Source organism: Lycium ferocissimum, chromosome 5 (genome assembly GCF_029784015.1).
Source record: "Lycium ferocissimum isolate CSIRO_LF1 chromosome 5, AGI_CSIRO_Lferr_CH_V1, whole genome shotgun sequence".
NCBI lineage: Eukaryota > Viridiplantae > Streptophyta > Magnoliopsida > Solanales > Solanaceae > Lycium > Lycium ferocissimum.
In genome coordinates this window covers 52,013,450-52,027,529 of record NC_081346.1, presented here as the reverse complement: position 1 = coordinate 52,027,529, position 14,080 = coordinate 52,013,450, and the positions used below count along the sequence as shown (strand labels likewise).

The 14,080-nt window shown below is 41.3% G+C and overlaps 1 pseudogene; it reads right to left on the bottom strand.

The window, feature by feature from the left end:
• Nucleotides 1-279: 279 nt before the first annotated feature.
• LOC132057812 (uncharacterized) lies at nt 280-12,451 on the bottom strand (annotated as a pseudogene).
• Nucleotides 12,452-14,080: the final 1,629 nt, after the last annotated feature.

The window sequence follows — 14,080 nt, the reverse complement described above, 5'->3', positions numbered from 1 at the left end:
TTTTTTATAGCCATGTTCTAGTTCAACAATTTTCTTCCCTATCTCCTTCTCGATCTTATCTATTGTTGCTTCAAAGAACATTTCCATATTCTCTAATTCTAGCAAGGAGTCAATATGGGTGACATGGTCTTGGAAAGTAACATTTGGTTGCACGGGGCGGATTGTAGGAATTCTGTGCCGAGGGGCTTGATAAGCATTTGTGTTATGGGATGTTGTAGCGTGAGCAGGTGTTTGGAAAGCTGGTGTTTGGTGGGAGGAATCCCCCACATAGGTGGTGTTTCAGCGTAATGGGGCTTGAAAAGTAGCCCCAGCCTGGGTTTGTGGGAAATGATTAGGGATTGGTAAGTCCAGATTTAGAAAAATGGGCGGAGGTCTTCTAGCCTCATTACTAGTAGCATTTTCCTTTTCGGCCCTTAGGCGGGCTGCTTCTTCTCTAGCTTCAGCCAATTGCCTCATCAGTAGGTTAACAGGCTCTTCCAAAGGCATTCCAGCTATGTCAGCTGTTGGGGTACCCTCGACTAAAGCAGTTCTGTTCGGTGGCGGAGTTTCAGGCATGTTTTCTTCTTGAGGGTTTAAGGACGTTGCGGCAGCTTTTGATCGAGTAATCGGTGCCAGCGAATCGACCCCTGTCTTTAAGTAAAAACAACTCAAAGGCTCCCAAGTTAGCGTTAGATTTAAACACGAAACACAGGATATCACATTTTTTTGCAGTTTATAGCATATAGATTCATATATTTTATTTCAACTCTTGACTGATTCACATTTCAAGGGTATTTTAGTCTTTTTGTGAATATTGATTTTTGGTAAGTGGTCTTCATGGTATCCCACCAAAGGGAAGTCAGATTCATATATTTTTGGTCTTTTTGTGTTCTAAGGGGGATTTAAACTTTTATTATAAAAGGACCGAGTCTTAAATAGACTGCCTACGTATCCCACCAAAGGGAAGTCAGGTCCATCCGTAGTTCAGGTATACACAAAAAAGATTTTTTCCTATGCTACCCGAAACTTAGTTTTCTACATAAAAAGGGAAAGAGATATTCTATCTTATTGAACGCAGTAAAGGGATACTTATATTTTCTACCCAACCTTACTAGGCAGGTCTTCATTGCCTTCTTCATTTTCGTTTTCTATCCTTGTCTTCATGCGACAATCCAAACATGGCCTTTATTCACGAGGCGTTCCAGTTCAAGCTTGAAATCCACACATTTCTCAATATCGTGACTAGGACGGCCATGATGATGCACGCAAACCCTTTCTTTCAGAGATCTTGGGCGACCCTGATAAGTTTATGGCACTGCTCTTATCTTCTTCAAACTACACAGTAGGGAGTGAAACCTGGCATATGACTCTTCGAATTTAGAGAAGTCTCTCCTCCAGAACCTAACCTTCGATATCCTTTCTGGATGATTTTTCCCTTGGTCATGGGTCAGGAAAGAGTGGGGGCCCCATAGTTTGCTAACTCTCCCTTGGTCAATCCATTGGATAAGCTTCCTTTCCCAGGCTCCGCACTCATTGGTTGTATGGCCTGACTGACTTCGGTGGTAGAGGCACTTTCTGCAAATCATAGAAGAAGCACACAGCGTCAACAGATTTGGGCTTTGCGCATACACTCCAAAACTCCCTAAAGTCTCCAAGAGTTCTTGTTTGGACAATTCTACTGGCGTGCCCTAATTGTGTGATCTTATGCCCGTAAGAACAATTGTGCAGGAAACTGGAGGTTCCTCATGCTGAGATTCGTACGGGTCTTCATAGACTTTCTGTCACGACCCAACCGGAGGGCCATGACGGGTACCCGGTGCTAACCCACCCGGACACCTCTTATCGTACTCTCATATTCACATCTAGGTGAGCCACAAGGCTTACTCATAATTTATATGCATCAATAGTGCTAATCTCGTTGGGTAACAACACATTTATATCATCATCAATAACAATGCCCATATCCATATATACAAGCCGACGAGGCTATCAAAATGATACACAAAATACAAGCCGACAAGGCTACAAGACATCTAACCATACACAATTGTCTACGAGCCTCTAAGAAGAGTATGTCACATCATATAGACGGGACAGGACCCCGCCATGCCCATAGGTATGTACACAAAAGAATAAATACCAAAAGTTGTAGCTCCGAAAGAAATGGAGCTCCTCTATGTAGTCCCTGAATAAGAATCTACGGATCAGCTTTGTCTCTCGTCCACCTGCGGGCATGACGCGGCGTCCACAAACAAAAGGACGTCGGTACGAATAATGTGCGAGTATGTAAAGCATAATCAATATCATAATAGGAGCATAAGAGACAAAGGAATAAGAAATAAGAAATAGCATAAGATGGGAGATTTGGGGGATAGTAGCCATCATCGTAATTACTTACTTGTCTTTCATAGGGACCTTCCATTTCTAATGCGTGCTCATGCACATACATATATACATATACATATATCCATATTCGTATCCATATTCATATACATATTTGTATCCATAGCATACCCGACCATGAAGGTTCGGTGGTTTCACATACCCGGCCATGACAAGGCTCGGTGTCATACATACCTGGCCCTACCAAGGCTCAGTGTTATCCGTACCCAACTGCAGTGGTGTGCGCGCGATAGGTATCATACCCGGCCATATAAGCTCGGTGTTACATAATAGTCATACATACTTAAATCCGTATACGTAGGAGTTCATTAGTATCATCGTCATCATTGACATCATCATTTTCATTATATCTATCCTTAGAGAATCAACTATCATATAAGAGAGACAATAGAATCGCGAACGTATCGAGAATCGTAAGCTTTGGTAATCTTAGAGATAGAGTCATTTGGAAGACATTATGGAACTCATGAAAGTATATATATATATATATATAAATATATATATATAAATATATATATATACATACATACATATATATATATACATACATACATATATATATATACATATATATATATATATATATATATATATATAGCAAGGGAACCATGCCTTAATGAAAGAAGGGTTAGCCTTACATACCTCTTTGTCTCCATAACTATTTAACGTTCACCGTTGAAGCTTGAATAATCTACATTTAGAAGGATTCATACCATGGTTAAGCCTTAATGACACTCTTAAATTCAAACTAGAATAATTCATGACCTAATGAAAATTGGGCATCATTTCCCCTATTTCGTCAACTTCCACCATATCACAAAACAACTCCCCACAACCACAATAACATCCACACTATCATAATCGAGTATTCACATTCGATTTAGCCTTCAAAATTCATCCTTGTGTTCAACTTATGCTAGCAACTTCATACCCATTTAGCACATTTTCATATAATGCTTCTTCATCACCATTATTACTTTCCATAGCAAGATTATATCCATATCATACTAAGAATCATATCTCAAGTTAGCTTACTACTCAAAAACCTCATAAAAATTACATTTAGAACTCATCTTTCACTTTTTCCTTCTACTCAAGTTGTTCAACAAATAAACATTCTTAATAGTATGTAATAAGTATGAAAACTAACCTTTTATCTCATAAGAATGAGCTTTGGAGCAAGCTATCAACTTATGTGAAAACTCTAGCTTCAATATCCAAAGAATCCTTGGAGTTTATTAACCCTAGCAAGACTTCTAGCACATGGGTATCTTGATTCTTGCCTCTTGATATTTAATCTCTCTTGGATTTGGCTTGGATTAGTTTATGGAGTGGAAGAGAGGGTTTTTGGAGAGCTTTGGATCTGATTTGGTAAAATAATATGTCCAAATGAAGTGGAACGAAATATATAAAGCGGAACTTAAACTCCCATCGGGCAATTCTGCGCCCATTTTGACGGGCCGTATAAATTCCTACGGACCGTCAAAATGGTCCGTAGAACTGCCCAGTCAAATATGGGTCACTGTGACCATTTGACGCTTGGTTGTGTCAATTTGACGGACCGCAGAATTTTCTGCGGGGCGTCAAAATTCCTGCAGGCCGTCAAATGGTCCGCAAAAATTTTCTACTCAGATAGTCTGTCGTAGAATGGCCATAACTTTTTACTCAGACGTCACATTGATGAGCGGTTTGTTGCGTTGGAAACTAGACTCGATGAAATTCAATTTGGACAAAAGAAACACACCAAAACTCCTCATATTCTAGGAGATATGCCCCCACCAATTTGGACCAAAATTCTGTCCGAAAATTTTGCCAAGTTTTACCAAAGTTCCCACAAACTCAATTCCTTTATTTGTTTGTTCTTAAATCCTTCCATAGCTCATTTCATGGGCTTAAACCCCCATAACCATAATATGGGAACATGTAATCTCATATATCCTAAGGTAACTCCTGTTTTCGCGATTAGGACAACTAACGCCTAACGAATCTCAACGGACGAAACTACGAGGTGTAACATTCTCCCCCTCTTAGAAACATTCGTCCTCGAATGATAGACTCTTAGGGATTCTAAAAAAATTTCGCCAAAGTTTTCCCTATAATATGGCACTACCATCCTGCATAGCAACCCAAAATACATCGCCTCACGGGGCTATAACAACACGACAATAACCATGGCCACACACGACCAAGAAAACATCAAGAAAAGCATTACATACCTGAGGTTAATGGCGTCTCTACCTGAATCTCTTCTGAAGGTGAAAATAAATGCGGGTACCTGGACTTCATGTCCTCTTCGACTTCCTAAGTCATTTCCTCTCTATTATTATTCCTCCATAAAACTTTAACTGAAGCTACCTCTTTGGTTCTGAGCTTTCGTACTTGCCTATCTAAAATGGCAATGGGGACTTCTTCATAAGACAATTGTTTAGTAACTTGGACATCATCTATTGGCACAATTCTAGAAGGATCTCCAATACACTTACGAAGCATCGATACATGGAAAACTGGATGGACTGACTCCAAATCCGCAGGTAGGTCTAATTCATAAGCCACTTGGCCTACCTTGCGTACAATCTCATAAGGTCCAATGTATCGGGGACTAAGCTTGCCCTTTTTGCCAAATCTCATGACGCCCTTCATTGGCGACACCTTCAAGAATACCCAATCTTTCACTTGGAACTCTAAGTCTCTTCGACGATTATCTGCATAGGATTTCGACGACTCTGAGCTGTTAATAATCGATCCTGTATAAGCTTGACTTTCTCTATAGCTTGCTGGACCAAGTCTGGTCCTATCAATTTGGTCTCTCCTACTTCGAACCACCCAATTGGAGATCTACACTTTTGCCCATACAAAGCCTCGTATGGGGCCATTTGGATGCTAGAATGATAACTATTGTTATACGCAAATTCAATAAGTGGTAAGTGATCATCCCAACTACCTCCAAAATCCAATACACATGCTCGTAACATATCCTCAAGAGTCTGAATGGTACGTTCAGCTTGCCCATCCGTCTGTGGGTGAAATGCCGTGCTAAGGCTCACCTGAGTCCCTAAACCTTCTTGGAAAGATTTCCAAAAATTGGCTGTAAACTGAGTCCCTCTATCGGAGATAATAGAAACTGGAACACCGTGAAGTCGCACTATCTCTTTAACATAAAGCTTTGCATAATCTTCTGCTACATATGTAGTTCTGATCGGTAAGAAATGAGCTGACTTCGTGAGTCTATCCACAATCACCCATATAGAGTCATACTTACGTCGAGAACGGGGTAAGCCTGTAATGAAATCCATATTAATTACTTCCCATTTCCAAGTTGGAATTTCTATAGCTTGCAACAATCCACCCGGCTTTTGGTGTTCAATTTTCACTTGCTGACAGTTAGGACATTGAGCTACGAATTCCGCTATATCTTTCTTCATCCCATTCCACCAATATATAGATTTAAGGTCATGATACATTTTCGTTGCTCCTGGGTGAACAGAATAATGGGAACAATGGGCTTCTCTCAATATTTGGTGGCGTAATCCTGCAACATCAGGAACACATAACCTGCCTCGGCATCGGAGAACTCCATCTCCAGAAATCTCAAATGATGACTTCTCCTTCTGAGGGAGTGTATTTCGTAATGAACTAGCATGGGATCCTCGTATTGACGCTCTTTCACTTCCACTACTAGTGACGAGACCGCCGCATTTTGAATGATAGCTCCCATACTACCTGAGTCCACTACTCGAACTCCTAGGCTAGCTAACTGCTGGAGCTCACGAGCTATCTCTCTTTTCTCGGGCTGAACATCACATAAACTTCCCATAGATCTACGGCTAAGAGCATCAGCCACAACATTTGCTTTCCCGGGATGATACAAGATGTCAACATCATAGTCTTTCAACAATTCCAACCATCGCCGTTGTCGTAAATTTAACTCTTTTTGCTTGAAGATATACTGAAGGCTCTTATGATCTGTATAAATATCAACATGGACGCCATACAAATAATGTCTCCACATCTTCAATGCATGAATAACTGTAGCCAATTCAAGATCATGGGTCGGATAATTTTTCTCATGTTTCCGCAACTGTCTTGAAGCATACGCAATCACCTTACCATGTTGCATCAACACACAGCCTAACCCAATGCCTGAAGCATCACAATAGACAACATAACCTTCCGATCCCTCTGGAAGTGTCAGGACTGGGGCAGAAGTTAATCTATCCTTTAGCTCTTGAAAACTACGTTCACAAGCATCTGTCCATTGAAACTTAGCTAATTTCTAGGTCAGCTTCGTGAGTGGTGCAGAAATAGAAGAAAATCCCTCTACAAATCTCCTGTAATAACCTGCTAAGCCCAGAAAACTACGAACCTCCGTAGGTGTTGTGGGCCTTGGCCAAGTCTTCACCGCTTCAATCTTTTGGGTATCTACCCGAATACCATCGGCGTAATAATATGCCCCAAAAAGGTCACTGAGTTCAACCAAAACTCACACTTAGAAAATTTGGCAAATAACTCTTGAGTTTGAAGAACTCCAAGAACGGTACGCAAATGATCCGCATGTTCTGCCTCGGACCTAGAATATACCAGGATATCGTCAATGAACACAATCACAAATAAATCTAAGAAGGGCCTGAACACATTGTTCATCAAATCCATAAATACTGTCGGTGCATTAGTTAGCCCGAATGACATTAACCGGAACTCAAAATGGCCGTATCTAGTTCTGAAGGTTGTCTTAGGAATATCTTTCTCCCTAACTCGCACTTGATGATACCCGGATCTCAAATCTATCTTTGAAAACCATTTGGCGCCTTGCAATTGGTCAAATAAATCATCAATCCTCGGAAGCGGATATTTATTCTTGATTGTCACCTTATTTAGCTGCCGATAGTCAATGCACATTCGCAAGGAGCCATCTTTCTTTCGCACAAATAACACGGGTGCTCCCCACGGGGAAGAACTAGGCCTAATAAAACCTTTTTCAAGCAAGTCCTTCAATTGCTCCTTCAATTCTTTCAACTCTGCGGGAGCCATTCTATAAGGAGGAATAGATATGGGCTTGGTATCCGGTAGCACATCTATAGCGAAATCAATCTCCCGCTCTGAAGGGAGACCTGGAAGCTCTTCCGGGAATACATCCGGAAACTCATTCACCACGGGGACAGACTGAAGAGTTGGCGATTCGGCTTCTACATCATGAACCCGAACTAGATGGTAAATACAACCTTTGGCGATCATTTTCCTTGCCTTGAGATAGGAAATAAACCTACCTTTTGGGGACGCAGTATTTCCTTTCCATTCTAAAACTGGTTCTCTTGGAAATTGGAAGCGAACCATTTTCATTCTACAATCAACATTGGCATAGCAAGAAGCCAACCAATCCATGCCCATGATAACATCAAAGTCCACCATTTTTAACTCATGTAAATCAACCATAGTACGATGGTCACAAATCACAACTACACAATTTCTATATACTCGGCTAGCTATTACCGGTTCACCAATGGGTGTAGATACCTCAAAAGGTTTGATCGACTCCGGTTTGACCCTAAACCGACCCGCAATATATGGAGTAACATATGACAATGTGGAGCCCGGATCTATCAAAGCATATACATCATGAGAAAATACCGATAATATACCTGTGACAACATCGGGAGATGACTCAAGATCTTGGCGTCCAGCCAAGGCATAAATACGGTGTTGAGGACCACTAGAACTGGGAGCTCTCCCTTTACCTCTACCATGGATGACCGGCGCCTGAGAACCTTACCCCATAGGGCGTATTGATGATGAAGACCCGCCTGCCGATCCTGAAGGCTAAACTCTACCCCTACCACCAACCGAGGGGCAATCACGCATGATATGGCCTGGCCGACCACATGTATAGCAAACCTTTGAACCTAGTCAATACTGGCCCCAATGTAACTTCCCACACTGGAACATCGTGGCACGGTTGACCTAGCCTGACCCGAATCACCCCTAAACTAGGAACCCAAAGCTCTGAAACTCTGACTCGGCCCGAAATAAGTAGATCTGTCAAATCTCTGGCCTGTAAATCGTGGAGGCGCACTAGTCATAGAATGGCCTGAATGCCTAGAAAACTGCTGTCTTGGCCCGCCTCTAAACTCACTTGTTGGACCCGAAGATCTAGCCCTCTTGTTATACCCCCTATCATGCTCACGCTCACTCCTTTGTTGTTGTTGGCTTTCTTCCAAATTTTGGGCATGGGCTTGAATGCGTGAAATATCCATGTTGTCCTGAAGGGATGCAGTCAAGCACCTATCCATCAAATGTGGCCCTAGGCCTCTCACAAATCGGTGCACTCGGTCACCCATATCCGCTACCATAGTCGGAGCATACCTAGCCAAAGAATTGAAGCGGAGACTATACTCTAAAGCACTCATACTTCCTTGTCTAAGATTTAAGAACTTATCGGCTCTAGCTCGCCGAACCTCTGGAGGTAAGTAATGTCGGAGGAAGGCATCCACAAATTTTTGCCATACCGGGGAAGGTGCATTGACTCCCCGTGAAGCCATCCAAACCGTGTACCAATGAACCGTAACATCGCTTAATCTATAGGATGCTAACTCCACCGATTCAATGTCCGACGCATGCATTAACCGAAGTGTCCTCAACATCCCGTCAATAAAATTCTGAGGTCCTCATCTGGCTTTGACCCGAAGAATTTCGGAGGGTTCAAGCTAATAAAGTCACGGGCCCTTGCTCTCCTTGCCGCTATCACCTTGCCCTATCACCTTGCCCCCGTACCTTGCTGCTGAGTCTGGGCGGCAACCAACTGAGTAAGTAAATGAATGGCCTCTTTTATATCTTGGCCTGAAGCATCCGGTGGAGGAGCTGGGGGTGCTAGAGCTGGGGCTGAGGCTCCCTCATGCTCCTCAGAAATAGGCACTGAGTGGGAGGACTGAGATTGAGTCGCATTCTGGGACTCACTTTTCTCTACAACTGTTGGCGGTGCTCTTTCAGCACGCTTTCCTGCCACTGTGTTGCCCTTTTGGGCTGCCGTAGCTTTTCTCTTTATAGGCATTTCTGAAATACATAATACACGGTTAGGGAAAAAGAAATCCTTATATCATGGCTCTATCGCACGATCTTATGAAGAAAGAAGGTCATTTATTCCTAAAATGCCCGTAACCTCCTGTTTATAAGTGTGGCGCGCAACACACCCATAAACAAGACTCTACTAGACACGGCTCGTAGACACACCCTAGGACAGAACTGCTCTGATACCACTTTTATCACGACCCAACCGGAGGGCTATGACGGGTACCCGGTGCTAACCCACCCGGACACCTCTTATCGTACTCTCATATTCACATCTAGGTGAGCCACATGGCTTACTCATAATTTATATGCATCAATAGTGCTAATCTCGTTGGGCAACAACACATTATATCATCATCAATAATAATGCCCATATCCATATATACAAGCTGACGAGGCTATCAAAATGATACACAAAATACAAGCCGACAAGGCTACAAGACATCTAACCACACACAACTGTCTACGAGCCTCTAAGAAGAGTATGTCACATCATATAGATGGGATAGGACCCCGCCATGCCCATAGGTATGTACACAAAAGAATAAATACCAAAAGTTGTAGCTCCGAAAGAAATGGAGCTCCTCTATGTAGTCCCTGAATAAGAATCTACGGATCAAGCCTGTCTCCCTATCCACCTGCGGGCATGACGCAGAGTCCATAAATAAAAGGACGTCAGTACGAATAATGTACTGAGTATATAAAGCATAATCAATAACATAATAGGAGCATAAGAGACAGCATAAGAAATAGCATAAGATAGGAGATACGGGGGATAGTAGCCATTATCATAATTACGTACTTGTCTTTCATAGGGACCTTCCATTTCTAATGCGTGCTCATGCACATACATATATCCATATTCATATACATATTTGTATCCATAGCATACCCGACCATAAAGGTTCGGTGGTTTCACATACCCGGACATGACGAGGCTCGGTGTCATACATACCTGGCCCTACCAAGGCTCAGTGTTATCCGTACCCAATTTGCGGTGGTGTGTGCGCGCAATAGGTATCATACCCGGCCATATAAGCTCGGTGTTACATAATAGTCATACATACTTAAATCCATATATGTAGGAGTTCATTAGTATCCTCGTCATCATTGACATCATCGTTTTGATTATATCTATCCTTAGAGAATCAACTATCATATAAGAGAGACAATAGAATCGCGAACGTATCGAGAATCGTAAGCTTTGGTAATCTTAGAGATAGAGTCATTTGGAAGACATTATGGAACTCATGAAAGGATACATACATACATATATATATATATATATATATATATATATATATATATATATATATATATATATATATATATATATATATATATATATAGCAAGGGAACCATGCCTTAATGAAAGAAGGGTTAGCCTTACATACCTCTTTGTCTCCATAACTATTTAACGTTCACCGTTGAAGCTTGAATAATCTACATTCAGAAGGATTCATACCATGGTTAAGCCTTAATGACACTCTTCAATTCAAACTAGAATAATTCATGACCTAATGAAAATTGGGCAGCATTTCCCCTATTTCGTCAACTTGTACCATATAACAAAACAACTCCCCACAACCATAATAATATCCATAATATCATAATCGAGTATTCACATTCGATTTAGCCTTCAAAATTCATCCTTGTGTTCAACTTATGCTAGCAACTTCATACCCATTTAGCACATTTTCATATAATGCTTCTTCATCACCGTTATTAATTTCCATAGCAATATTATATCCATATCATACTAAGAATCATTTCTCAAGTTAGCTTACTACTCAAAAACCTCATAAAAATTACATTTAGAACTCATCTTCCACTTTTTCCTTCTACTCAAGTTGTTCAACAAATAAACATTCTTAATAGTATGTAATAATTATGAAAACTAACCTTTTATCTCATAAGAATGAGCTTTGGAGCAAGCTGTCAACTTATGTGAAAACCCTAGCTTTAATATCCAAAGAATCCTTAGAGTTTATTAACCCTAGCAAGACTTCTAGCACATGGGTATCTTGATTCTTGCCTCTTGATATTGAATCTCTCTTGGATTTGGCTTGGATTAGTTTATGGAGTGGAAGAGAGGGTTTTTGGAGAGCTTTGGATCTAATTTGGTAAAATAATATGTCCAAATGAAGTGGAACGAAATATATAAAGCGGAACTTAAACTCCCGTCGGGCAATTCTGCGCCCATTTTGATGAGCCGTATAAATTCCTACGGACCGTCAAAATGGTCCGTAGAACTGCGATCAAATATGGGTCCTTGTGACCATTTGCTGGGTGAGTGTCAATTTGACGGACTGCAGAATTTTCTGCGGGGCGTCAAAATTCCTGCGGGCCGTCAAATGGTCTGCCGTAATTTTCTGCTCAGATAGTCTGTCGTAGAATGGCCTTAACTTTTTACTCAGACGTCACATTGACGAACGGTTTATTGAGTTTGAAACTATACTTGATGAACTTCAATTTGGACAAAAGAACACACCAAAACTCCTCATATTCTAGGAGATATTCCCCCACCAATTTGGACCAAAATTCTGTCCGAAAATTTTGCCAAGTTTTACCAAAGTTCCCACAAACTCAATTTCTTTATTTGTTTGCTCTTAAATCCTTCCATAGCTCATTTCATGGGCTTAAACCCCCATAACCATAATATGGGAACATATAATCTCATATATCCTATGGTAACTCCTGTTTCCGCGATTAGGACAACTAACGCCTAACGAATCTCAACGGACGAAACTACGAGGTGTAACACTTTCAGGTTGGGGATAAATAGTTCTTCATTTCCATAAGATATGGGTTCAAGCCCTTCTTGTTGACCGAGCGGGACATAACTCCCCCATGGTGCTTCAGGTGTCTTTCCCCATTTTACCCAATTGGCAAGGTGTTGCTTAGTTAGCTCTTCAACATAAGCCAGGAGAATTTCAGCTGCTTTCATTTTCTCATTGGCCGCCTTAGTGGTTTGGACAGCTTCTTTCATTCTAGCAGTGGCCAGGGCCATACTATCGTCCCGCTGTAGGTTGTTCTCACTCGTCACTTCTATGTTCTCATCGTCCTTTGAGTAAGTTGACTTAAGGTGAAGTCGCACTCATCTTTGTCTGGAGTCTCTATTTCCTATTAGTAAATCAACCTTTTAAAAGTGGAGCTAAATTTGTTTTAGGGGTTATTTTCTTGGTTTTTCTTTTGGGAAGTGTCCGGAATGTGGACTAATCAAGAGTTTAAACATTATATATGATTTTTACACAAAGCGGTTATATCAAATAAGTATTTAGACAATATGTAATTCGCTTTCCTAGACCTCGTCGCTCCAAGGCTACTAGTGTATAAAGCAGAACTGTGCCATATGTAAAACAAATGTATTGTTCCCAAAATAAAAATCCCAGTGCTTTTCATTAATAATATTTTCCCAAATGGGATTACAAGGCTTTTAAAGTAAATACAATAATCAGAAAAAAGTTCACTCCACGGACAGAAATCTGCTATCTATCATCTGGCGCCTTCTTGGCCCTTCGAAGGGCGGTCCGAATGGCTACATGTGCTGGCATCAATGCTGTCCCGATCTACTGACCCCTCTGATCGCCAGTCAATGACGTCCCCGTATCTATGGCTTCCTTAACAAAAGTGTCAAGCCATTCTAAGCTCTTCAATGAGGCATCCACCTCGTCTGTCAAACTCTTAATTATCTTTTGGTCATATTATGTTTTTTGCTTGATGATCCACTTCTCTTCCTTCCACCCGTCGTTTCATTCTTCTAACCTAAATTGCATTCGCAGCTTCCCTATCTATGGGAAATTTATAGATATACGGTCTTGGAGTAGCAGTACCAGCTAGCTCAACCCTAATCCACTCGTAGTAATCTTCGTCATGGCTTAGATTGTTTGGATCCTCATCCAACTTATCTTCCCTTATCACATTCTTCCAATCTTTCTGGGCATCTTTTGTACCTAGATATAACTTTCTTCATAATCAACTCTCCCATATTTCCTACATTTGGAATAACATGTCTCATACCAAACTGTCTAAGTACTCTTGATGGTGTGTAGGGTCTGATACCCCTAATGCCCATAAGCGGTAAATATGGACGCCTACGGGTCTTAACACAAACAGTCTTGGAATGAAAATCAGGTACTCTCTACCTTATATGTTCTTCTCTCAGTCTGGTAAAGATGTGAGCCCATCCTCTTTTATCTTGAACCCCACAAGGCACAACGGCGACTCCCAAATCATCCTCTCTCAGGGCCGGATCTCGGCGGGTAGATAAACCGCTACTATCTAAATGCTTAAGTATCCATTATTGGACTAAGAGGTTGTAACCCTAGAAGTAATAATAATGGTTGCAGCACTTTTCCAAAGCCCGATATATATCTGGTAGGATAATAGGGATGATGTCAAAATATTTGGTAAGCCCATTCGTTGTAACCCCCCTAAGAATAGCATGGGCAACAAAGACAACCCTAGTGTCAATAGCTAGGGAGGCATTTAGTGGAAATACCATGGTTTCCAATACGCAGATAATAAAGGCTAGTGTTTGGTTAGCTTCCCAGGACTGGAGGGAAGAAAACTCAAGGATGTTGTTTTCGTACCCCTGTTTGGATGAATACCTCCATATAACTCTCTAAAGGATATAGTG